Here is a 26,608-nt window from a genome sequence, read left to right as displayed (position 1 = left end):
TTCATGCCATTGTCTCTTCAGTTTATCAGGGATCATATTGGTATGAAAATAAAAAAATTCCTTCCAGTAGCACCTTAAAGACCAACTAAGTTAGTTCTTGGTATGAGCTTTCGTGTGCATGCACACTTCTTCAGATACACACACGAAATACACACGAAATACATGCACACGAAAGCTCATACCAAGAACTAACTTAGTTGGTCTTTAAGGTGCTACTGGAAGGAATTTTTTTATTTTGACTATGGCAGACCAACACGGCTACCTATCTGTAACTGCATATTGGTATGGTTACATTGGCTAGGGCCTAGGCTCTTTCCCACATGGCCTGCAGCTGCTTACATTATTCTAGATGAACTAGAAAGGAACCATGTATATATGGCAGTTACCAGAACTTTGCTTATTATTCCACTTTGCACCTTTTGCAGAGCACTTACAGCTGTGGTTCCATGTATTGGGCAGACTGAGATGGTAGTGTTTCTGGGCTGCAGGTATAGGAGGATGCTTGTATGACTGACTGTTTTTCCAACTCCTCCCCATTAAAAACAAAAACTTGGAATACCCTTCCACACCATAGAACCATAGCATAGAAAGTGATTTAGGCCTAGTGTGGTTTAGTGGTTAGTGATAGAGTAGAACTAGGAAGGCCCAGGTTCAAATGCCCACTCAGCCATTGGATGACCTTGGGACAGTCGCTGTCTTGCTGCCTAACTTGCTTCACAGGATTGTGAGATAAAATGGTGGTGGAAGAACCGTGCATGTTGCTCAGAGCTCCTTGGAAGAAAGAGGTGAGATAAATGTAATAAATACAAAAGGTCCGACTTCAATATAAGGCAGATCCCTATGTTCCAAATTGATCTGTGGGGTTGACAGTTTCATTTTCACTCCCTTTCCAAATGATACCCAACATGGTTACTCTTTTTATCCACTTGTAGACCTCATGGATGAAATAAGTTGTACATCTAAACAAAGCTGTGTTAGTAAATTGAGGGATAACAGTTCAGTATAGACCTGAGCTCCCTGAAAATGCAAAATGTAGTTGTATAAAGAAACTGCTGGGGTTGAAGAAGAATGGCAGGAAACCTTGGATGCCTAATTTAAAGATAATGATCTTGAGTTGTATCCAGTGAAGCCGTCCTTTTAGTGAAAGGGTTTCTACCTGTACAACAGGACCTCCTCTCTTCACCTGTCACCCTAAATCTGCTTTGTAGGGTTGGGGGAGCCTCCAGTACAAATTTTGAGGGGACATGGGAAAGAGGAACTCCTATTTCACAGGCAAAAGTCATTGCATTTAACTGGATGACTTCTTTGGATACCATCCTTTGTAATGAATTTTTAGTCAATTTCAACATCACAGCATGTAACATTCGGCCTAAGCAATGTATCTGAATAATTTTAAAAAATCATCTGCCAGATTATTTTGAATTCAGTAATTGAAATCCTTCAAAAAATCAGTATTTTGTTTAGAAATTTCTATTTAGAGCCATCTGAAGACTATTCCTAGATGGGAATGTGGACTGTTCTGACTTTAAACCAAACACAGTGCAGAAAGTCAGAAAACTGCAAACATTTATTTTTGTTTTGCTTGTATCCCTGCTTGATTTGTATTACAAAAACAGATGATATGAGAAGAATATTCACTGCTTTATCCTTTGCCTGGAGGCCTTATCTCTTGACATTTTCAAGGTCAGCTCCACATTTCATACTGTGGGAAAAGAAAAGAAAGGCATATTGGAAACAATTGTTCTCTTTGTTTTATGTTAATTATGCGGCTTCAATAAATGTTGGGATTACATTGAAAATAACAACTGTAGATAAGATTTTGCTACTTGCAAACTGAAAATTAGCAAATGCCTTTCTGTAGATATATATCCCATCCTATCATATAGGCTCAAGGTGGCTTTCATTTAAGAACCCTCTTCTCTTGGGGGGTTGTATCCTCCTGCTCCCCCTTCCCTGAGGTGCCATAATAATCACATGTCCAAAGATACATAATATTATGTAGGGAACAGTGGTGGCTGTCCTTTTTTCAGTATATATGAGCTAAGATGGCTCTTTTTGAATCTCTTGATATATCTGTTGCTGTTGCTGTTTCATGCTGACTTCAGGGTTGAGTGAGAGGTTGATATAAATGCAAATGCAGTGCTATGACTCCAAATGCTGCTAAATATTACTACTTGAGTAGTGGAATTTGTGCAGTTTCCTTAGGACAAGTTGGCAGGGAGATATGCTCCATAATGAAGCACTGCTAAGCTTTGTTGATTGACTCCTAAGGCTATCCGTGAGCAATGTACCTGCATTCTCGGAGACTTTCAGAAGTTGTCACTCAGCTTCGTTTTCCCTTGTCATTATTGACAAGTCTGTTTGTAACATTTCTTCTAGTCCACAAAGCAGCTTAAACTCAATTAAGAAAGAAAAGGTTTCAAAAGGCCAGAAGAAGAACTGCAGTTCAGTAATAATATTTTCATATCATTAGTTCCCGTATTTGCATTGATGCAGAAAAACCTATTAGAAAGGCTTATTGCTCTTTCCATGTGAAGCCATCATGTGTCCTATAATGTCTGGCTTGACACTTCTTTAACACTATTTTTTCTTAACATTAAGAAGAAATTGTCAGCATTTATGACAGCAAAATGAGGTTGTTTTTGTTCTGTATGGAAATATTTCTACCTATTCTCATTCTCATTGCCCCCTTTATGTTATTGGCATTTAACTAGTGGGAGAGGAGACAGTGACATCGACCCTTTGCTGGTAATTTAGATAATAAAATTGGAAACTGATTCAACACTTCTTTTGACTTCTGCATTTAAATAAATAATACAGGACTGTCAAATTCTTGTGATTTAGTCAAGTATATTTTAACAGTTCTTTCTTTCTAATGTTGCACAAGGTTTTATGGATTCTTCTTTGTGGGATCTATGTCTCGGCAGTGCTGTTTTCAAAATGCTTTAGCTGGAGAACTGGCACTCAAAAGGGAAGTCTTGCTTTATCTGCATGCCGCTTCCCTAAAATATGGATTTTTCAAATTCAGCGTGTCTTTAAGTGTATCATTTCAGGGAGTGAAACTTAATTTTTGCAAATTTCTTTAGGGGGGTCTTAAAATATGTTTTTGGGTATGAGGAATTCAAATCTGCTATCATTTTTGTGATTTGACAACATTTAGCTTGATAAATCTGTGTTTGATTAAAAAGCATGTAAACTGTTTTTGGAAAACCAAAGAATTTTAATTTTACCTTCTGAAAATGTCAGGCAATACTATAAAAAAAATTAGTTCCTCTGCATAAAACATAACCTACTAAGCATACAACATTACCTTGTAATCATAAAACAACATTAGAAAGTAATGATATCTGTTCATAAGATAAAACAACATTAGAAAGTAATTACATCTGTTAATATGAAATTTAAACAAGAAGTTTCATCAAGTCTTGCTTTGATTCATTCTTGTACATCAGCCGCCAACTTGCTGCTGTACCATGTAAGATTTTCAGTGCTGTTTATATGCCAGAAGAACCTAAAACTCATACCATCATACAGTAGTGATACACCATAGAGCAAACACAAAACCATCTTTAAAATGTTACTGTTGTGTCTGCATTAGGCTCATTCAGTATGTACTTATATACTAGGCAGACCTGTTGGGCCTCACAGCTGTTCCTGGGGATTTGAGTGCAGCTTAGGGTGCACTTCTGTAAAAGATTAATAGAAGAGGGCAAACTATAGTTCAGGAAAGTCTGCTCTTACTGCTCTCATTGAAGAACCCTTGATAAGTTTAAGGGTTTTAAGTTTCAATTCCCTGAAACCCGTTTGCTTGCAAGACTTGGATTAGTCCACAAGAACCTAACTTTTAGCCAAGCTGCATGCACAAAAGTATAACCCACTGAAGAAGGTTATATTATACAACTAAATTTTGTTTAGTTTTTTTGTTCATTTCTTATTCATCAGCATTACATTTATATATGTTCCAACTTTGCTCCGAGGAGCTCAAGGTGGCATTTATGGTCTCCTTTCCCTCATCTGTTATCCTCACAACAATCCTATGAGGTAGGTTAGATTGGCAGGTAGTGACTGGCCCAAGGTCGTACCTGGAGTTTCTTGGCTGATTCAAACCTTGGTCTTTGGGATCAAGTCGTCTTAATATTCCTGTACCTTCTTTTTTTCCACATTCTGGAAAGATGTTGAAGTGCATAAGCTGTGGGAGGGGAATAACCTTTTCCCATGGGTCTGGACATTTAAGGAGTCAATTGTTAACAGTCCTGTGTGGAACCTTTAAGGTTAACCAATTCAGGCTGCAATCCTGAACATACTTAACAGGGAGAAGTCTCCATGGAATGTACAGTTTCTTTGGCATGAACCCACATTAGAAATTGTGACAGGAGGGACCGCTTCTGAAAGAAAGTAGCACACTTTTGTAGTTTAGTTAGGTGTTGTTTGTAAAACTGCAATGCTTACGTGTCCACAGTACAGAGGAGGTTGGAGAGTAAGCCAGAATAACTTGGCCACACCTCTGTGACTTCGGAGCTGTGGCAGGTCTAGTGGGCACCAGTCACTACAGCCTGCAAGGCGCAGATCCCACAGTGAAAAACCTATGAAGCCTTACACTTTTACAAGGTCATCTGAAGAAGAACATAGCCAGCAGATTGTCTCATAAAATTTGGTGTGTAGTAGTGCAGTTTGCAATGGAGAATTACATCCCAATCTACGCATTTGTTCAGGAATTGTGGATCAAGTGAGTTTGGACCCAGTGAATTTCTTGAGCATTGTTAGTGGGAAATTAAATAAATAAATAAATAAATAAATAAATAAATAAATAAATAAAATAAAAACCACAAACTCTTCAATGCTGAAACAAAGCTTTTAAAAAGAGGGAATTTAATGGAAGAAATTGTGGGAATTTTTTTTCCAATTTACAGCTTTATTCATTGCATATTAAAGAAAAAGCATTGAATCATATAATTAAATGTGACTTTACTGCTACCTAGTGACATTTTTGTTAGATTGTTTAAGGTGGGAACTTTCCAGACAAGATGCCCTCCCTTTAAAAGGTGAAATAAATGAGTGAAAATTATTTGTGCACAGTTTGATGACCAGGTAGACTTCAATCTAACCCTGTATTCGTTGAACTATTCATCTACAAGCGTGCACAGATTCATGTTGTTCATAAATGACATTTTAGGGACCACTTCAAAATTACATGCAATTCAGCAACATGGAAGATATCCAATTGTAGCACCCTGTATGCGCAAATGGGAGTTCCTCTTCTTCTCTTTTGCCTTCCTCCCCTCCCTTAAATCTACTTTGGAGGGTTGCTGGGGGAGTGGGGCATTGTAGGGGAAAGGAGTGAAAGAGGAAAGTTTGGTCATTGGACCTCTGCTCATAGTACCAAAACTGAAAGAGAATTACTTTGTTTCTCAGTTTAAATTAAACCATATAAACTAAAAATTCCCTTTTGTTAAAGCCGCACAAGAAAATAGGATAGTGGGTTGGATGTAGGTAGATTTTATCAAATTTGAGCAATTGCTGACCTTTATAAATGTGAATACAATACATTTGGTGTCAAAAATAGACATGTGGATGATGACTTATGATACAAGCAGTCTGCAGAGCTTAAAAGAACGTGGAAATGGGGTACCACTGACGGTACCTCCTGGAATAAGCTCCAAGATAATTCTCCTATACAGTGCAGTAAGCCCACAGCATAACTTGTGCACATTCAGCTTTATGCTCTTGATGGATTCAGGAAAGAAAAACAACCCAAGGGAACATCTAAATAACACTATATAAAAGCGGTCTGCTCAACAAGGTGAAAGTTGTGAGAACATATGGACTGAAAACGGTGGAAAACTTTTGTTAAATCCAATACACCTTGGCATCTGCTCTGATGGTTTTGTGGGCAAGTAATTAAATTCCCTTAATTTGTAGCCAGATCATGTAGTAAGTGAAGGTTACTCAGTGCCACTTCATCATATGCAAACTCTAAAATGCTGTGGAAAGTAATAAGGTGACTCATCAGCGAAATATGCTAGATATGTTTTCCTTCACTAATTGGGCTACAAGGACTAATAACACCCATGGTACACCTTGGTTCATCCAAGCAAAGTCCCATCTGGTAGATGGGAGAATGTGCTGGGATCTTGGCCATTTATACTGTGTCTATATTGTTTTCTAGCTCATTCAATATACTGTATATTTTTGCATTTCTACCTTGAAACATTGGTTTTTCCCACAGGATGCGTTCTCTTATGTACAGCAATAGCCACCATTGTAGCACTTAGCACCAAGCACCTATTCATTAATTATGTAGCCCCTGAGATTGTATTTAGGGTGAGCTCAGAAGAGAGTCTTCATTCCTTCCTGCATCTTTCTTGTGAGTGGCAGAAGTTGATGTGAACACAGGTGTGCAAAATAAAACTAGTTGGTCCAACTCAGTTGTTAATTTTTACCCACATTGGACAAGCTGTGAAGGAGCACAGGGGTGTGTGTGATAGTTTGAGGCTCATCCACAGTCTCAGGCCAGGCACAATCCCAGGGATCAAGTAATAAATGACCAACCCTCATTAGCTTCAGATATAATAGTCTGCTCTTCACCAATTCCCATTAATCATTTTAAGATAGCAGTAGAAAAACTCAACCAGTACCATACTTAGGCAAAAGCCCAGGTTGAAAGCAAGTCTTGAGAACAAACTAGAGTTGTGGTAGTGGAAGGTGTAACCTGCCTAAAAATTGCTTCCAGAAGGAAGAAAAGTTTTTCAACTGTTTAGACATTTTTATTTTCTCCATGAACAGTTGCTTTAAATCTCCATGTTGGGCTTACTGATTTGTTCCAGGCCATGTTTTTAAAGAGTTACATACAGTGAGTGGTACTGCCCTCTTAGTTGATGTTTTGTGTAAGAATGTACTATGAAATGCATAGAAAATGTTCAATAGTAAAAAGTGTTCAGGTATGTCCTTAAGATTTCTCTTGAGAATTTGTTAGGCGCATAGAGGTGAAGAAAATGCAGCAGGCTTTGTTGAAATATTATCTCTTGTTTCCCCATAAAGCATAACTTGTGAAAGAATGGAAGGGAAACTGTGTATCACTGACAGGTTCATTGCAGGCTCTTCTCTGGTAATTTACATAAAATCTTCTTCATAACTTTTTTTGAGCTTTAAATCAAATGCAAAGGAGAATTAGACGGTGGGAATGTTGACAAGCAGAACCTGTCCACATTTTCCAGAACTTCTGAAATATTGAATATCTCCATTTCTGATGAATTCAGTCTAGACGGTCTCTCATTTTAGCTCAGTCAGCTTGGCTTGTCAGCTTGTAAACTCTGATAAAGGAGAAGAACTCATCATTACTTCCCGCAGAAATAGCTAGCTGGAAACAAAAAAAAATTTTTTTTTCCTGTTGAGGATTGTTAGAGGGGCTAGAATCCCTTTCACTTAACTATAAAAATTCTTGGAACTGGAGACTGTGTATCTTCTCCATAATGAGCCTTCCTTGAGGTGCTAGGAATAATGAAATTCAGTAGGGCAGCATGACAGCTGAAAACAGAATCCCCCACCCTCACCAGAGAATACTTTTTCTGTCACTGGAAGGTATTTTTATTTGGAAAGGGAGAGAAGTAGTAAGGGGGCTGTCTTTCCCCTTTTCTAGCTCTGGAGGGCAGAAGGGCCCCAGGCTTGCTGTGGCTCATCCTCATAACATTAGGCAGGCATGAGTTTGAAAGCATTTGCTTCCATATTAGTTTAGCTTTTGACATCCAAACCTAGACAAAGTATGACTAACCTGAAATATGCTTTGTTGAAACAAGCTACTCCCCTCCCTGTTTGGTGTCATCTGCAAATTTGATGATCATCCCCTCAATTCCTCCATCAAAGTTTTATAAAGACGCTGAACAACAACAGGCCCAGGACAGAACCCTGTGGCACCTCACTTGTCACTTTTTTCCAGGATGTTGAGAAAGCATTAGTGAGTACTCTTTGGATTCAGCTAGTAAACCAGCTGCAAATCTACCTAACAGCTAAGATTAAACTATATAACTAGTAAGATTAAACTATATAACTTGTAAGATTTAACCGCATAACTAAGATTAAACTATATAATTAGCCTGCCAGAGGTGAACCCTTGTTGGTGTAAAGTGCTTCCTAATTTATTGTTTTACCCAAATCTGCTCTTCAGAAATGATCTGTGGCTTTGTCAAAGTCCTATTACATGCTTCCCCGCTAAACAAATGCAACCCATATTTCTTAAACAGGAATTTGCAGGCTTCACATGTCAAGTTATGGTGAATGAGAAGATTAAATACATAATTAATTCTATTAGCAGAAAGCATCTCTTTTTCAAGTTAGTATAGTTATTGAATAATTTATATGCATTGCTTGTTATAAGTTGCTTATTAATATTTTTGTGGAAGGTTGATCTGTGGAGCTCTAGAGTGGATTTGGTCTTCAATGAGACCTGGATGGGACTGGTTTCTGACCAAACTGTTTGCATAGCAGGCTGGTTATAACTATAAGTCAATTGCTGATGGGCTTTCATTTAACACTGCTATTCCACCTGTTACGGATGAAGAAAAGCTCTCCTCTTCCTAGCTCCTCCATACCCAGAAATATTCTGGTCCTAGCTTTAGTTTAGGTGGGGACAAGTGCAATATCTATAAATGGTTCTACTGCAAATCTTATTTTTGCCTGCCCCATGCCATCCTTTCAGCTCTGCATTGATTCTGGTTATAGAACTGCAACTCACCATAGACATGAATAATATTATTCACTAGAGTTTTTCCCCATGAGTCACTTACACCTCCAATGTCAAGGAGTGAGTGGGGAGAAGTGTAACCAGTTAGCTCAATCAATACATGAGAGTTCAAGTACTGGAACTTAAGCATATTTTGCTATCTGTTTTGTTTTTTACATTGTCTCACTTGTACTCATCCTTGCAAACTCTCTCTTACATGAAAATGGAGACTTGGGATATAAATGTTATATAAATGTCTGAGTAAGTCTTCTGAGGGAGTGCCTTTTGAACTATTTTCTAGGACTGTGCGGATGTCCCCCTTCCCACGTAGGGTTTTTTGTACTTCAGATTTGCTGCCCTCTAGTCAGTGGCGAAGTTCCATGCTCTGGCACCGGGGGCGGAGAGCAGGCGGGGGCATGGCTGCCGTATGTCCTGGGGGGGCATGGCACGTTGCCTTCGGGGGCGTGGTGCCCAGTGCGGTGGGGGTATGCACAACACGTGTTGGCCGCGATGGTACCCCCCTCCCTGATGGTGCTGGGGGCGGTGGACTCCCCCCGCCCCCCTGTTCCTCAGCCAGTGCCTCCAGTTTCAAGTTTGAAATTTTCTAAACTTTATTTTGGGTTTGCTGGATCCCCAGAAGTTTTCACTTTATATCTGTTTCCCCTACCCTCCTTAGAGCTTCTTAGTGTGAGTTAATTAAAACATCACACAAAAAGTAGTTTTTTGATCACTTAAAGAGTTCACATGACATTATTATTTAAGCCAGGGGTGTGGAATCTTATTTATGTTGAAGGCCTCATTCTCTCAGGCGCAATCTGTCAGCAGCCACATGCTGGTAGTGGATGGGAGCAGAGCCAAGCGTGGCACTTAGCATTTTCTATTTCTCTGTTTCTCTCTCCTGCGCTTGCACATGCACACACAGAGCAGAGGAGGGTATGATTACCAGGAGTGGCAGAGGAGGGGGAGCAAGAGTGAGTCCACAGTGTCTAAAGGACCAGAGTCCCCATCTTTGATCTAAGGAATATAGATATGGACATCTGTGCATAGGCAATCTGTAAAGGGGAGGGAAAAGATGTGCAGGACTATGAACAAAGTCCCAGAATCTTTTGGGAAGAATGCTAACTTGCTAACACACTCTCAGACAAAGATTAGGTAATTCAGATCCCAAAAAATTGTGAAGGAATCCAAAGGGAGATAGTTTCATAAACATTTCTAATATCCTCCCATAACTTTGCCTTCTACACAAAGCTATGAACAATTGAATGCACAGAGAGTGCAATACTTTTCCTGACTCCAATACTTTTCCTGACTTAGCAGTTGGTTGTTCTCTGTCCCTTGGTGACCGCACATATTGAGAAGAAGCTGCTGTTCACGTTTTATAGATCAAACAGCAGGTCAAAATATAACTAATGCTATTAATATTTTTCAGACTACTTCCAAAGGGACAGCGTAATAAAAAGTTACTTGATTCAGAGGACCTGTTAGCAAGAAAACAGTGTGTATACATTAATAAATCCACCTCTGAATCAGCACAGCATAACTCAGAATAGCAGTGAGATGGTGGTACGGACTGTTCATCAGTATAGGTGTCTGCTAGTAGTTTCTATGCTTAATGTTTCTATGCTTAATGTACAACTAAGCATTGCATATTGGAGGCTTCCAGGATGTTTTCAGACTTGGTAAAAGGCAACAACTCCTTTAACTGATACTAATAAACTCATTTTTAAAAAGTTTATCTGGCTATGTTCAAAGCAACAAGCAAGTAGTAGGTCCTCTGCATGGAGGAGGAGAAGAAATGCTATTGGGTGACAGAGAGAAAGCGGAAGTGCTCAACACCTACTTTGCTTCTGTCTTCACCCAAAAGGAAAGCAGTGCCCAACCTGGTGATAACAGAATAAACAATGCAAGGAGGGAGCTGCAGCCCCAGATAGGAATAGGGATGGTCAGGGAACCACTAGTTACTTAAAGTGAATTCATATCTCCAGGGCCTGGTGAACTGCACCCAAGGTTACTAAAGGAGTTTGTGGATGTAATCTCAAGAGCCTGTTTATAATCTTGGAAGATTCTTGGAGAACAGGTGGGGACCCTGCAGACTAGAGGTGAAAAAATGCCCCCATCTTCAAAAACCAAACAACAAGACCCAGATAACTACCAACTGGTCAGCTTGATGTGGATACCAGAAAAGGTAAAAGAACAGATAGTTAAATGGTCAGTCTGTGAGCACTTAGAAAAGATTGCCGTGATTACTAAGACCCAGCATGAGTTTCATCATGCCAGACGAAGCTCATTTCTTTTTTTTTTTGATGGAGTTACAAGCTTGGTGGATCAGGGGAATACTGTTGGTGCAGTGTAACTTGGTTTCAGTAAGGCTTTTGACATAGTCCCACATGACATTCTTGCCAAGAAGCTGGTGAAACGCGGGCTGGACGAGGTAACTGTTAGGTGGATTTGTAGCTGGTTGACTGACCAAACCCAAAGAGTGCTCACTAATGGTTCCTCATAATCCTGGAAAACAGTGACAAGTGGGTGCCACAGGATTCTAGCTAAACACTAAAGGAATAATTTTCTGATGGTCAGAGCTGTTTGACAGTGGAATGGACTCCTTTGGAAGGTGGTGGACTCTCCTTCATTGGAGGATTTTAAGCAGAGGTTGGATGACCATCTGTCATGGATGTTTTCATTGAGACTCCTGCATAGCAGGGAGATAGACTAGATGACCCTCAGGTTCCCGTCCAACTCTACAATTCTATGATTGAGAAGTCCCTTAAGGCCTAATTCTGTCACCGATCCAGTTACTGGCATTAGCTGAGCTTAGGTGAAATGTTGTTAATATTCTCCCAAATTCTGCAGCATTTAATTAATGGGACTTACTTCCCCAATTTGTTAAAGTATTAACTGAAGTTCTTCAGAATCACTCAGTTCTGCTATTTACTACATGTATTGATTACCTTTTATTTAAAGACAGTTGGTTTATAGTATTTTAATCTTGTTGCTCACATTTATTCGTCTGAGTAAATGGGATTTCTGCAAAGACAGTAAGTAATGGCTCTGTTCTTTTAAAACTTGAAATAGATTGCTGAAAATTGAGACCTTTTGGTGCATTATGGGTTAGGTGAGAGAACAAGTGAACAAAATGGAAATAGAAAATGTTGCTATGTGGTAGTTCAATTCCTTAACTTCAGTGAAATGTAGGCTAAACAATTTTAGAAGCATAGCAAGACCGTCGTCAAAATAGGAAGACCAGTAATTCTAATGATTATAATCCTTTAATTGTAATAGTGCCTATTAAGTCTTGATATATTTAATTGTCTATTTAAGTGTCTTTATATTTAATTTTAGCTTTCACTCAAATATAATTGTGATATGCAAATTAGAAGGAAAGAAATTAATAACATTGATTCAGTTCAGCTTGTGTAGAATTGACAATTACGGAGAGAATTTCACCTTGCTAGAGTCTGGCACAAACCAAGCTGAACACAATCATGAACGATACTGACACAATCGAAACATTCACCTGAACACACAAAGGGTTAAACAGGGATTGCGCAAGATTGCACACACAATTCCCTATCCACAAGGGAAGCAGAGTTGAATATGTTCCTGATGTTTGCTAGGGAAAAGGGGGAGCCAAGTTGTGGGGTGTATATGTATTGTGTGCATGCACATGGTGGATCTTTTTTTTTTTTTGAGAATAATATTTATTACTTTTCCAACAATTTAAACACTACAAAAAAAGAACAATACAATACAATAAAGAAATACTACATAACATTAACACATTAAACTAACAAAACAATACAAAAAAAGTTTAAAACACATCAAACAATTTCAGTATCTTATCTTTCATTCACTTATTTCAACGACCTCCTCACACCTCCCTTTTTGTATTCCACTTCTGTTAATTGTTTCAGCAATTCCTTTCCATCTTCCTCTGTTTACTATCCTATAATTATCTTAACACATTCTAACCTTATTTTTTCCTTTAATATTCTATTAATCTATTTATACTTAATTCCTTATAACATTTCTACTAAAGCCATATAACTTCATTCCAACATTCTTCTAACATTCATTAATTTTACAGTATTTCTGTAAATAGTCTTTAAACTTTTTCCAGTCTTCTTCCACCGACTCTTCTCCCTGGTCTCTGATTCTGCCAGTCATTTCCATCAACTTCATCTGCCATTCTTCCCAGGTGGGTAAATCTTGTGTCTTCCAATACTTCGCGATGAGTATTCTTGGGGTTTTCTTTTCTAACAAATCTTTATATCTTATCCAAACATTAAACAATGCTTTTCTAACAATATGATTTTTAAACGCTTTATGTGCTTTTACCTTATCGTACCACAAATATGCATGCCAGCCAAATGCATTATTGAAGCCTTCTAGATCCAACACTTCAGTGTTTTCAAGAAGCAGCCATTCTCTCAGCCAGCAAAAAGCTGCTGGTTCATAATAAAGTTTAAGGTCTGGCAGGGCAAATCCACCTCTTTCTTTGGCATCACACATAATGGATCTTTTCTATTGGAGGAAGACTAGACAGATCTTGCAAAACATACATAGGCCTATTTAGTTGTTGCTTTCTGAAGCAAGATTTCACCCCTTAAACTGTATTGGGCCTTGCATCTCCCATACCGTACTGTGCAGAGAAAATAATGAACAGTTGTGAATTGCAGTTATTGTAGAATTTAGCTAATCCCTCAGTCTGTTCCTGGATTGAAAGAAGATGTTCGTTTGCAGATTTTTAGAAATCTTTTATTTGAATAAACTTTGTACACCATAATGATTCACTGGTTTGCTCCATTTGATGAATGGTGGGTTCTAGCACCCGTGGTTATTACTGGGTTCAGATTTACTCCTTGAAAGTAACAAGTGAACAAACCATTAATGTTACTACTTTTGTAGCCCTGCAAGCAAAATGGAGAAATAGAACCCATCAGTTAGACAGGCGGGGGATAGGAAATTAGCTTCAGGCTTGCTTTCTTCAACTTAATCAAAACATAAGCCTTATTCTCACCTTTTCAAGGATATGTAGACTTAACATATGGAGGGGAAGGCAGAATTGGCTACTCGCCCTTTCCAGATTCAAAGGAAGCTGAGAATGGGACTGCTCTGGGTGTCCAGTTATATGAATGTAAACCCGACAATGTAATCCGGAGCCCTAGCAAAGGTGTGGTCAGTCTTACTCCCACCTTCAAAAGTTGATTCTTTGACCATAAAGAGACTAGAGCTGTAATTTGACATAATGTTAATATCTGACAAATCAGTTTGTGCACTCCAAGCCAGAATTGCTGCTTCCCTGCTCCCACCCCCCACCCCATGTCAGGAAGTGAGAAAATTAGAATATATGAAAAGATGAGGAAGCACGCAAGCATGAGAGTCATTTCTGATGCTCCAAATCATGCTTTGGCAGTTTATCTGAATTGACCCAGTCTCTTGATTTTTGATAACAAAAGTAAGGAAACTATTAGTGTGTATTACACCCGCACTTATTTTTGGATGCTTCTACATCCTCTTGATTGCCCATCCCCCCTTCCTATAATGTTTATACCCAGATCAATGGCACCAGGTACAAGGAAGCAGAAAAGCAATTTTATGAAGCAGCTGTGACATAATTATAAGATTTGTTTCCTACTCAGAAGCTATTGCTGTCAAGGGAACCATATTTAACTTTTAAATAAGACTCGTTCATCCTTTTGAAGATGAATGCAATGTGTTAGTGAAAGGTTGATACAGCTTCTTTTTAAAGGCACCTGTTAATGCATTTACCTTGCTAGCATTTTCAGAGTGAAGGACCTGAGGATAGTTTCTAGATTGGTTGTCAGCTTATACCTGACAAGAGATGCCTAGACACAATTCTATGTAGGTCTTTGTGCTTGTGGGAGAGAGGTGGGGGGAAGGTAGGTGGATCAAAATTCTTCGCTTTTGCTTCTGTTTTGTTTCTTTTGGTGTCCTCTACCCTGGGTCACTGAAGGGATTGTACACACATGAAGGTGACTGCTGGCTGCTGAAGGATCCTGTGTGCAAAACAGGGATGGGAAGATCTCCCAGGGTGAGAGGCTGGGAGAAGAAAGGGAAGGTCCCAGGTGAGAACTGGGAGGATCCACTCCCTTCTGTGTGAGATGTGGACTAAGATCTACCTTTGAGAGAGGGTCTGTGTTTTCTTTTTCTTTTTCATTCTCTGTTTTTGTTTTGATTTAAATTAGTTTCTTTTATCTTACTATATTACAAAAAGCCTTAATAAAATATTATTGGGGGGGTGTTTCTGTGTCAGGTGTGGGCAGGTGTGGGGGACTCCCTGGTCCTGAATGGGGTAACTGCCCTTGAAGGACCAGGTGCACAGCCTGGGAGTTATTTTGGACTCACAGCTGTCCATAGAGTCAGGTTAATTCTGTTTTGTTTTTTTAAATGATATTTATTAAGTTTTCAAAGGAAAAAAGTTACATAAGTAAAAAATTTAGATGAAAAAACAACAATAAAAAGAAAAGAAAAAAAAGAAAAATACAAAATAGAGAAAAAAGATAAAAAACATTTAAAAAAGAAAAAAACCACATCAATCTTTCCATATCATATATTCATATCCTTGCTTCCCTGACCTCCTCACACCTCCCTTTTTTGTATTCCAGTTCAGTTAGTTAATTCAGCAGTTTCTTTCACTCTTTATTTTTATCTTAATCCTTTAATTTAATATAATATAACTTTTGAGTTCTCACCTGTTATTAATCCATTTTTCATACACCTTTAAAACATTACTGCTTAAACCACTTAACTTCATTCTGACATCATTCTAACATTCATTAATTTTGCAATATTTCTGTAAATAGTCTTTAAATTTCTTCCAATCTTCTTCCACCGACTCTTCTCCCTGGTCTCGGATTCTGCCAGTCATTTCCACCAGTTCCATGTAGTCCATCACCTTCATCTGCCATTCTTCCAGGGTGGGTAGATCTTGCGTCTTCCAATACTTTGCAATAAGTATTCTTGCTGCTGTTGTGGAGTCAGGTTAATTCTGTGTCCAGGGCAGCTGTCTACCAGCTCCATCTGGTACGCAGGCTGAGACTCTACCTGCCCACGGACTGTCTTGCCAGACTGGTGCATTCTCTAGTTATCTCCCACTTGGACTACTGCAATTCACTCTACATGGGGCTGCCTATGAAGGTGAATTCGGACCATATAACACTGATCCTGAAAGACATAACATTGACTCCCCGTATATTTCCAAGCACACTTCAAAGTGTTGGTGCTGACCTTTAAAGCCCTAATGGCCTTGGCCCTGTATACCTGAAAGAGCATCTCCACCCCCATCATTCAGCCCGGACACTGAGATTTAGCACTGAGGGCCTTCTGGCAGTTCCCACACTACGAGAAGCGAAGCTACAGGGAACCTGGCAGAGGGGCTTCTCGGTCGTGGCACCCACCCTGTGGAACTCCCACCACATGTTAAGGAGATGAGTAATTATACAATATTTGGGAAACATCTGAAGGCAGCCCTGTATAAGGAAGCTTTTTAAGGTTTAATGTTTTACTATGTTTTTATATATGTTGGAAGCCACCCAGAGTGGCTGGGGCAACCCAGTCAGATGGGCGAGATACAAATTATTATTATTATTATTATTATTATTATTATTATTATTATTATTATTATTATTATTGACTTCCAGGAACACCATAAAGCTCAACATTTTGTTTGACCCTCTGTTTCCTCTAAATGCAGCAATTTGAGAAACTGAAGATTGAAAGTCACTGGCTATAGACTGGCAGTTAAAAGCATTAAAAAACACACCAAACAAATATTGGATTTTATGTTCAGTCAGTTCACATACATTCTTGATCTCAGAAGCTAAAGCTATTTACCATTTCCTGCTGCAACTTTACACGTTTATAATATGAAGGAGGCATTATGAAATGGGAAAAAGAAAAAGCATTTTTATATTGCTAAATATTTTAAAATATGTTTTCTTCTCTCTCATTTTCTTTCTGTTCATCAAATATAGCCTTGGAGAGATCTGTGAGGCACATTTCATAATGTTTTGTTACATTCCAAGCATAAGGGGTTTTTGGGGGGGGACACGAAGAAGCACTGAAAGGTTTTATGGGTGCCATTTTCATGCTTGTTTTCAGACATTATCTGCAGTTGTTTGCCCTCTAGAAATAGTACAGAGCTAAGCATTCACAATTCTTGCAGACTTCAGAACTTTGAATAGCTTTGTTTCATAGATATATATAATATCAGCTCATTTGGTAAGAGACCTGTTCTGTTGATGCCAGCTTCTCTTGCAGACAGGAATAAGAAAACGAAATCACAGAAAGGTGCACCACTGAACTCAGTTATAGGTCTGTAAAGGGTGGGATAGAAATATAATGTTCAGTTTTCCTTCCCTAATAGTGTGAAATAGAAAGTGGACAATGTTTATTTCTCCATAAAGCCGTACCTTTTCTTTAAAATGTATATGCATGCTAAACTAGAACCGCAGGACTTCCACATCACAAGTTTCCCACCATTGATTTTCTCTGCTGCCCTTTCTTTAACTTTTGATCTTCTGTACCTTCTCTACTTTCTTCCCTTTGGTGTTCTTCTCCTGTTCCTGCCCTCCGCTTATCCCTTTTTACCCTCTGTCCCTCATTAGCTTGCTCAATATACTGAAGTACTTGGAATGAAGTGTCAGGATCCAAAGATTCTTACTTAGGAATAACTGAGCTAATTGGGATTTTTTCTTCATTGTTCCTGCAAAATGAAATGTGAGAAAAACAAGTAGTTTTTGAAGAAATGGAAGCGGGAGAAGGGTCTGCAGATAGAATTCAGAATATAAAGTATGAAATACTCTTTCCTTGGACCAGGTTTTTTTTTAAAAGCATCAAACATGATTAATAGTTTTGGGGGATTCTGAGCAGGCGCTTGATCGATCAGCTGCTTGTTAATGAGGGGAAAGTGAGTTAAGAGACAATTCAGTCCACCTACCTGTGCAACAACCACCTGCCTTTTTTATATTCTTGTTTCTCTCTAATGAAGGAACCAATTGGTTTAGAGTGATCAATGCTGACCTATTAGGATCAGATGCTGTTCTGGCATTGCTAAGGCAATTACACAGAGTTGCTGGCTTCTAAAAAAAAAAAAGTTTGTGTAAAAAGGCCAGAGACTTTGAAATGAATAAAAACTACATTCCTGTAAGGGAAACAAATATTCTGGTTGGAATGAACTGTTTGTTTCTTTCTATACACAAAATCAGAAATCAAGATCAGCATCATTTCTAAGTTCTTCTTTCTGTCTCTGGGATGTTCTAGGGTTGTATCCAACTAAGTCAGTGTGTGAGCAAAATTATTTCCATGAGCAGAATGGAACTTTTCCCTCACTCTCCTCTCTCTGTCACCCCAAATCTACTCTTGACTCCCCCCCCCAACTCTCTGGAGTTTATTTGGAGGGTTATTCTGTAGGGGCACTAAATGGGATGTTTTATTGTACTTATGTAAGTTGTTCTGCTGGAGCAGTTACTTAGTATATGGGATTTTCCATGCACACTGTATTTTTACAGAAATACTTAACTGCATTTTAAACATCTTTCTGTAGCTCTTTATTTCTTTCATAAAACAGGGACTTGAATGGGATAGCCTGCGAGTCCCCTTCAACTCTATGATCAGTTATCTTTTGGAATGAAATAATAGGTAATGTGTACAGTTTGCTGCTAAGGTTTGTCTTAGGTAATTGAATATAATGTATTCAATTGTTTGCCCATTTGTTGATCTGAACAAGGGACAGGTTTAAATATGGAATTTCCTAGGTGGAATAAAAATAAAAATATCAGGATGACTATATAATATGTATGACACAGATAAATTGTTCTGATATGTTGATGAAGGTGAAGTTCAGACTACTAATTTGAATTGGCTGCCAGATAAGATTCCTGTAAAGGTTGCTTTATCTCAGTGTTTTGAGATCATCTCTGGGGTAACAGTCAAAAAGTGGTGTGAACAAATAAAGATCTTAAGGAAAATATGTAGACATGGTAACAATTTTAATTCAATTTATGCAATTTATTTAAGATGCAGAGTAGCACTATATGATGATAACCATTAAAAAAACAGATACAGTATAATAAGAATTCTAGGCTATAAGAACTGATATTGTAGAGATAGTAAGTATCTGAATTCATCAGATTATATACATTTCCTTTCAAAATTGTCATGGCAAGAGTTTGCAAAGTATTCTGAGTCATTGTCTTTTTTATCAACTTTTTCTAAAATTATCTGGGGGGAATTCCAGTATCTAAAAGCTGCACAGCTTCTGTTTGGACAGACTGAATATATGATTTAAGTAGGATTATTTTTGAACATTTCAAGGTTCAGCAACATTGCAAATCCTAAGGTGAATGAAACTTTAAAAAATTAAAATTATTGAGACATGACTGCTGCTGTTGGATATTCTGCTGTCCCTCACATACTGCCACCCTTCCAAATCATAGGTGGTTGCTTTTCCAGCACCCCTAAGTTAATACACTTCTCATTCACTCCCTTGCATCCCCCCTTTCAAATCTGTTTCTGTGTTTGGCCCCTAACCCATACACACATTAGCCTACTACTCTTTACCTTCATCACTTCAATCTGTTCACCATTATTTATTCCAATCAAACAATCACTCTGGGTAACTTCTGATAATGATGCTGCCGTCTTCTCCTCTTCCTTAGCTTTAAGCCAGCTCCAAAGTTACAAACACATCATTTGCATGAGATTCTTTTTAAAAAAATCCTTTTTAGCTGCATGTGACATTTTCTTTGTTGCCAGACTGTGCGCAGCAGGACATGAAGAAAATGTCTTGTAAAAAGATCTGAAATGTTTCTCAGTGAAGAAAAGAAACCTTCCCTGGTTCTTACTAAGAATGTAAGCAGTTGTGTTTAAATGGTGTTTAGATGTTCTGTCTCCTAAACGTGTTATCGTAACATAATTTATCAACTGGGAACTCTGCTATTTTAAGAACTACCTTATTAAATATCCCATAAGTAAAGATCAGTCTAGGCAGCACTGTCTAAACAGCCAGAAACTGTAGCTAGGAAACTCACTATAACAGGGTGTGATGGAAGTAACCATCTCCTAATGTTTTACTGCAGCATCTGGTAACCCAGCCTCAAAAATAAGCCCACAATTGCTATTACCTGTCAAAAATATCCTGAAATAGTTGTGTGCACGAAGGACCCATCTTTAACATGGCTTGGGGAAGAGAATAGAGGGGGTGCTCAAATTTGCAGATGGCACCAAACTGAGTGGGGCTGGTGATTAAAGCCCTGGATACCTTCAAGGCAACCACTTTTCATACCAGTTTATCCACAGCCTGTGATCTGACAGAGAGACCCTCCTCTACATTCCACTTAGATGTTTTTGCAATTTTTGAAAGCAGTGTATAAATGTATTTAGAGATATCTAAAAGCTGTGTATAGATATCAGCCAGTGAATTCTTACTGGCAAAATCTTGAATGCAATCCAGTAAAAACCCAGTGATCAACAAACTCCTAATGAATCACATTCTACAGCATCATGTTATACCCTGCAACATTATACAGTGACATTCGTAATGAATGTGTGGATCTTCCTTGATCTTCATATGTCTATAGATCTGTGAGCTGGCTAGAATAACCTATGTGGTCCCTAAAAGCATTAGGTACAGAAAAGAAGATGTTTCTGAAATGCCTGATCTAGAATGACCAACAGGTCTAACTACATTTTCCAGTTCTCTCTGTTTTATGCGGTTTCCATATTATAGACAGTTTTCCAAAGTAACTAGTAAAATCCCTGATTTGAAGCCATGTCATCATTTTAGTTTCAATGCTTCCTTCCTTCCTAACATGGCGTTGTCAGTTTCAAACTTTAATTAAATTGTCATTCCACATTCCTTACATTTGATTGTATTCAACAAAGTTATACATGGAGTAAACCCACAGAAATTAACGTAACTAAGTTAGCAATGCCAATTAATTTGAATGGGTCTACTCTGATTACAACTAATGTTGGATACAAACCATAAATATGTTGTTTTCCAATAATATAGCACATTTTAGTGAGTTTTTGGACCCTAAAATATTTCCTAGTATAATCATAAGTAAACTGAATAGCTGTAAGATGAAAATTCCAACTATACTTTTTCATAAATGACCTGGAGTCAGAAGTAATTAGTGAGCTCATCAAGGACAATATAATCCATTTATGATATTATACATGTGTGTGTTGTTCAATTTTATATGCCAAAGATTTATGGGAAGTCCAAGTGCACAATTTTTACTGGATCATTCCTTTCCCATATGCTTGCAGAAACCCTCAAATATTTTAAAATATTAGTATTGTAAGACTTCACTTCTAAGAAGCTATGCTTATTTTTCTCTCTCTGTAGCATGTTCTACATATATATGTTCCACTTTTAACAATGCTTTCTACCCATTGAACTGCTTTCTGGGTAAAAATTCTGCTTTGGATGCCTAGTTTGCTTGCAAGATGTCTGCTCTGAGCTTTTCCTATCTCACTAGTCATGGCTCCCCCTGCCCCCCCCAGCAGTGATTATGAAGGGTCTATCTTGATGACTCTGACATATAGAGCTAGGATAATTTGGAGGTCTTCTTCAAGCATATATTACTACTTCTGACAACAGGGGAGATCACATGTAAGCTTTTGCCAGAAACAACATCAATTAGTGAAATGGCACTTGAAACATTTCTAAGTGTTTAAAATTTGCACACTGATGCTATCAAATAGAAATGCTGTTGTTTGATGCCTGGAGATCATGCAAAAAAACGGAAGTTGCTGCCTTTCCCAAGTACTTTTGGTAACAGATGGGCTTGTAGGGACTGAGCTGCATTTATTATGAAGGTTACTAAATGGTTTTTGGTAAATGTTAGAAAGGGTTCCGATAGTGGGGCATTATACGTGAAATTATAATTCAGTTCACTGAGGCTTTATTGCACCTATGGGTAAAGAGGCTCTGTTTTGTATCACCTAAATTGTGGCCAAGGACAAGCTTGTACCCAGCAGAAGTGTGTGCTTAATTTAAAAATGAGGGATGGTAGCAAAGGACCTAGGCAAGGTCAAAATTATTTAAAATTAATATTCTTTGTCTCTTCCACACATTGTGCAATGAAATGAAAAAGTTTAGTTAGTTGTCCACTTTCACTTTAGTTTGATAATGGTAGCCTGTGATGTAGAATGCTATAATTTCACTAATTTTCTTCAGGTGAGCAAATCTCGGATAAATTGAAAAACAGGCTTTAGCTTTGCATGACTTAAGAATTAGGTTTTTTGCGGAAGGTCATTGGGAAGACGGGTTGGCAGAAGAGTTGAGAGATTATAATAATGCTTTTTACTCTCAAATTGTTATACAAATTTCCAATGTTAAGCGTTCTTTTACTGCTTAATGTGAAAATCTGTCATCTTCTTAAACTGTGTTTGTCACAGATAATAAATTTACACAAACAGTTTGGTTGATAGCATCTGAGCTTGGGGAGAATGTGGTTCTATGTTTCAGAGACTATTCAAATGAGTCCCTGGTGTGGAGAAAAGCTGTTCTTGTTAAAAATAACTAGAATTATTTGTTGCAGGTAATGTGAGTTTGTTCTTAATGTGAATTTATGGTTTCCTTTACCACCTTTCTTCCCTTCCATAAAATACAGTAGGATTTAAAAATAACTGACCCTGTGACTCTATTGAATCTGGTGCATTGTCCACTCCTGATTAATAACCTTTAAAAAATAAATGGCATTTGCTGGCTGTGTCCCGTTCTTTGGAGGGCAGCAGTAATTAGCTGTTAGCTAGTAACTATGTTGCATAGTTTACAAAATATAATGCAAGTTAGTAAGCCCTTATACTTGAAAGCAAAGTAAGTGATACTGTAGAAAATGTGTATTTTAGTATCCAGGGTACTTTTTGCTGAAAGTGGGAAGCTGGAATTTTTCCCCCATGAGGCAATGAAATTCAAAGCTTTGAAAAGGACTGATTTTATACTATGATATCATGTACATTTTAAGGTTAAAGCTTACTTGACTTCTCTAGGAATGAAGTTTCATATTATATTTAATGGATCTTGGCTCTAGTTCATTCAGTGGATAATGCATGCTTCCTCTGGAGTCCACTGTTCTTACAAATGCATTTAGTTCTTGTTTCACTCTGTACTTCGGGTAGGTTTTTACCACTTTCTTTTTTCCGCTGATGTAAATGGTAAGATGTTGTTCGAGCTTGAAGCAGCAAGTTTCAGAAGAGAAAAAAACTAACATCAGCATTTCAAATCCAGTGTAACTCATTAATACCACAATTCACATGCCAATTAAACATAAGTACTTGAATTTAAGCTTGCTTAGTCCTGTTGGTGCCAGTGAAACAAAACTAGTTTAAAGCCATAGGTTTAGACTTTCGGCTGCATATAAAATTATATTTATGTTTTCTATAAACCTTGATTTATTGAATTGTATCCTAAGAACATGAATGGAAGGACAACTGTCACCACTGATATTCTGCAGGCACCTGCACAAGAATTCACTCAGTACCATAATTGTCAGGATTTTATATTAGTTCTCATGCAATTGGAAATACATCTCTCAATGTCATTTCACTTTTGCTGTGCCAAGATCTTAATGCAAGATTTAAACAGCTTTTCCATGTATAGAAGATGCCTTCCTCATGAGGAAATGTGCTTTTGGATCCAGCCCTTGTTAACAGACCTATTCATATCACCTCCTATATGATCTGTTGAGAAGTTTTATGAATGCACTAGAAGTTTGTTCAAGCCACCATAAAATGTCAGACTCATTTAAAGCATATGCACGACAGCAAATACAGGAGGGGAATACTTTGATATTACTCTAGGAGGGGGGGGAGCTGTTTGGTTTATTATTATTATTTTAGACATTCTTTAACTTCCAAACCTCAAATGCCCTTTATAAAAATGACTGACTGTCTTGACATGCCATGAAGTCCTTTTTAACAAGAAAAATGCTTGTATTAATATTTTGCTTAAGGATTCCCTTTGGATGAAGTTGGCCATGTTTTTATACCGGGGTTCATAGAATCCTAGAATCGTAGAATTGGAAAGGAACCCTCTGCAATGCCAAAGGATAGGTAACAACATTATAAAACAATGCAGGTGTCTTTGCTGTCAGTTGAGGCTCAGGTGGCCTCAGTGGCACAGAGCAGGATGGGGCCCCAGGTGTGCTCCTGTCTGGAAAAGGGTAGCCTAACTGTTTATGCTCTAGTAACCTGTAGATTAGATTACTGCATTGTGTTATACACGGAGCTGCTTCTGAATATGGTTCAGAAACTTCAGCTGGTGCAGAATTAATCAGCCAAGTTGCTCATCAGGGCAAGATGGTTTGAGCAATCCTGGCCCAACTGCACTGGCTGCCAATTAATTTCCAGCCCCAGTTCAAAGTGTTGGTTTTGACCTGTAAAGTCTTAAATGACTCAGGACTGCAATACCCCAAGGACCACTTCTTTCCATATTAATCAGCCTAGACCCTGCAATCATGATCTGGGGCCCTGCTTCATGTGGCCCCTCCCAAAGTGGTCCAGAGGGTGGAAACTCAAGAATGGGCCTTTTCTGAGGTTTGTGGAATGCTCTCCTCCAGGGCGGCTTGCTTTGTTACAGACTTTAGGCACCAGGCAGAAACGTTCCTCTTTTCCTAGGCCTTTGGCTAATTAAACAATTGAAGGCCTTTTAAACTGTGTGTGAGAGAGGAGGGTGGGGCATAGTTTTTGTTTATTATTATATTATGCATCATAATATGTATCTCCATTGTGTTTTTATATTGTAAACTGCCCTGTGGACCTCGGGTATAGGGCAGAATGAATGAAGTGCCCACCCTGTTTAGGGTTTTATAGAATACATAGTAATCTTTATAGGAGTTCCCATTAAAAAAAAACTGCTTTTACTCTTCATGATTTCCTACACTAGGTGTAAAAGAAAAGAAAAGGAAAAATGAGTTATTTCTGCAACTCGGACACCTTTCAGGCCTTGTTTCTGTCAAATGGCAGACTACTATGCATTACCGCCAGACTCTCAGGAATATTTTGTTATTTTAAACTGGTATGAAAATATTAAAAGATAGCTGAAGAACTGCTATATAAAATGCATATAGCACTCATATTGATGCTATAACTCAGTATGACTACAGTGGTATGTAGCTTCATAAAAGGCTTCTTGGTTGCATTAGAGACCATTCCAAGGTTGAAATTATTTTCCGTTTTTCAGTAGCAGCAAAAATATTGATTGCCAGGTTTTAGAAGAAGAATTATGTTCCCACTATTATAGTTATATAGGATATAGAAGACTTAAGTTACTCAAATTATCTTTCCTTTAAGGAAAGTTGGATGGAAAAAAGATTGGAAGATTTGTTCTTTTCAGCTGGGCTTTTTTGTTTTTGTCTTTATCAACCTCAATAACAAGCAAAAGCAACAAGAAGAGATGAACGTGTTTCTGTATCTGTTTAAATAATTAGGGTATGAATTATTTCATATGAATTATTGGTCATCACAAATTTGGTGATACAACACATTACATTTATGTCTTTTATCTCCAACTGCACTCACCTACAGATTAGTAGATATGATTACGTGATGCTTCATTGTCTTCAGCAATTTGCTAACTGACTTTTGGAAATTGTCTCTGGGCAGAATTATGCTTAATGGGATTACTTGATTTTTCATCTGAATCACATGAAGAAGGATAGTAGGATGCAATTATAGCTCTGCAGTCTTACCAGTGCTCTGTTTCTTTTTGTGGTTCTCAAAGTGTTCATCAGGACTTCTGTACAAAAAGACCCATAATGAAATTAAATAGTTTGAATTTGGGTCTTCTGTAGCATCCTGCTGATTTTAGCAGTGGGATAAATCTGCCAAAGAGAATTCAGTTGCAGCTTTAGGATTTTAAAAATGCATTAATGATTATCTATATCCAGCCATTATCTATACACCTTTAAAAACTTTTACTAAGTTTTTACACTAGTAAGTGAGTTATGCCAACCATGGAATGCATGGTTTGCATAGGGATCTCAGAAGAGCCTGAGTCATGATGTTTTCCAGAATATACTATTTATTTAACATTAAGCTCCTGTTCAGGGCAATGGTATGGAGATGTGCATTCCAGCATTCTTATTCTTGTATCATATTTCTAGAGTGATTCAGATGCTATCATCAACTGCTCTACAAAGAGACTATGAGCTGATAAAAACTTGCTTAGTAGAATTCACATTTTGCCCATTTTAGGGGGAATTTGGCGCAGTCAGCCAGCAGTTAGTGACATTTTCTATTGATAATGGCTCTTTCCAAATTGCTAAATTTCTTCGCTGTGTTGATGTTCTTTTTTAATTGCACCCCACAAAATGTCAGTTTCTTTCATCTATCCATATTGCCTCTTTTGTGTTCACTTCTCCTATAACAGATTCCGTCTCCCAAAATTTTTATTAACCTTTGGGTGGTATTCAACTAAGGTTTAATCCGAGTAAACCCTTTGAAATTAATGACCGTGACTAAGTTAGGTCCATTTATTTTAATATGTCTCCTCTGAGTAAAACTCAGTTCAGTACCACCCTTCGTATTTAAGTTTCTAATTTCCCTCAATACTTCTCCTGGCCATTCCCTCTAGCTCTCCCATCCCTCCCTCTTTACTCACTCACCTTCTTCCCTACCCTAGGGGACACCACACAAGTTCTCCAGTTCCAGGGCAGCTGCCCAATGCCCACTTGGACTTTTGAATCACAGCAGGCAACCATCATTGTGGAATTAGTTAGCAGAGGCTTCCTGTGGCTCACAGGTGACAAGGGATATGGGGTTTGGGAAGGAGCAATGGCAGCCTCAGGCACTTATCCTTTTTTTATCTCCCTTGGTCTATCCCATTTGCCTTCTTTCCTCCTCTCACACTCCTCCATATTT

General features: G+C 38.2%; 1 protein-coding gene and 1 long non-coding RNA gene across 2 annotated transcripts in view; one reads left to right on the top strand and one right to left on the bottom strand.

Annotated features, from left to right (window-relative positions):
• BTBD9 (BTB domain containing 9) overlaps positions 1-26,608 on the top strand; it is a 152,614-nt gene that overhangs the window by 40,060 nt on the left and 85,946 nt on the right. The gene's annotated exons all lie outside the window — the stretch shown is intronic.
• Positions 1,591-25,561, bottom strand: LOC310704162. Its single transcript, XR_014524614.1, has 4 exons — positions 25,438-25,561; positions 4,083-4,164; positions 2,292-2,397; positions 1,591-1,702 (listed from the first exon to the last, which is right to left on the bottom strand). It is a non-coding gene; the product is annotated as an uncharacterized lncRNA (long non-coding RNA).

Source organism: Podarcis liolepis (genome assembly GCF_965112155.1).
Source record: "Podarcis liolepis genome assembly, chromosome: 3".
Taxonomy (NCBI): domain Eukaryota; kingdom Metazoa; phylum Chordata; class Lepidosauria; order Squamata; family Lacertidae; genus Podarcis; species Podarcis liolepis.
This window is presented reverse-complemented; position numbering and strand designations above follow the sequence as displayed.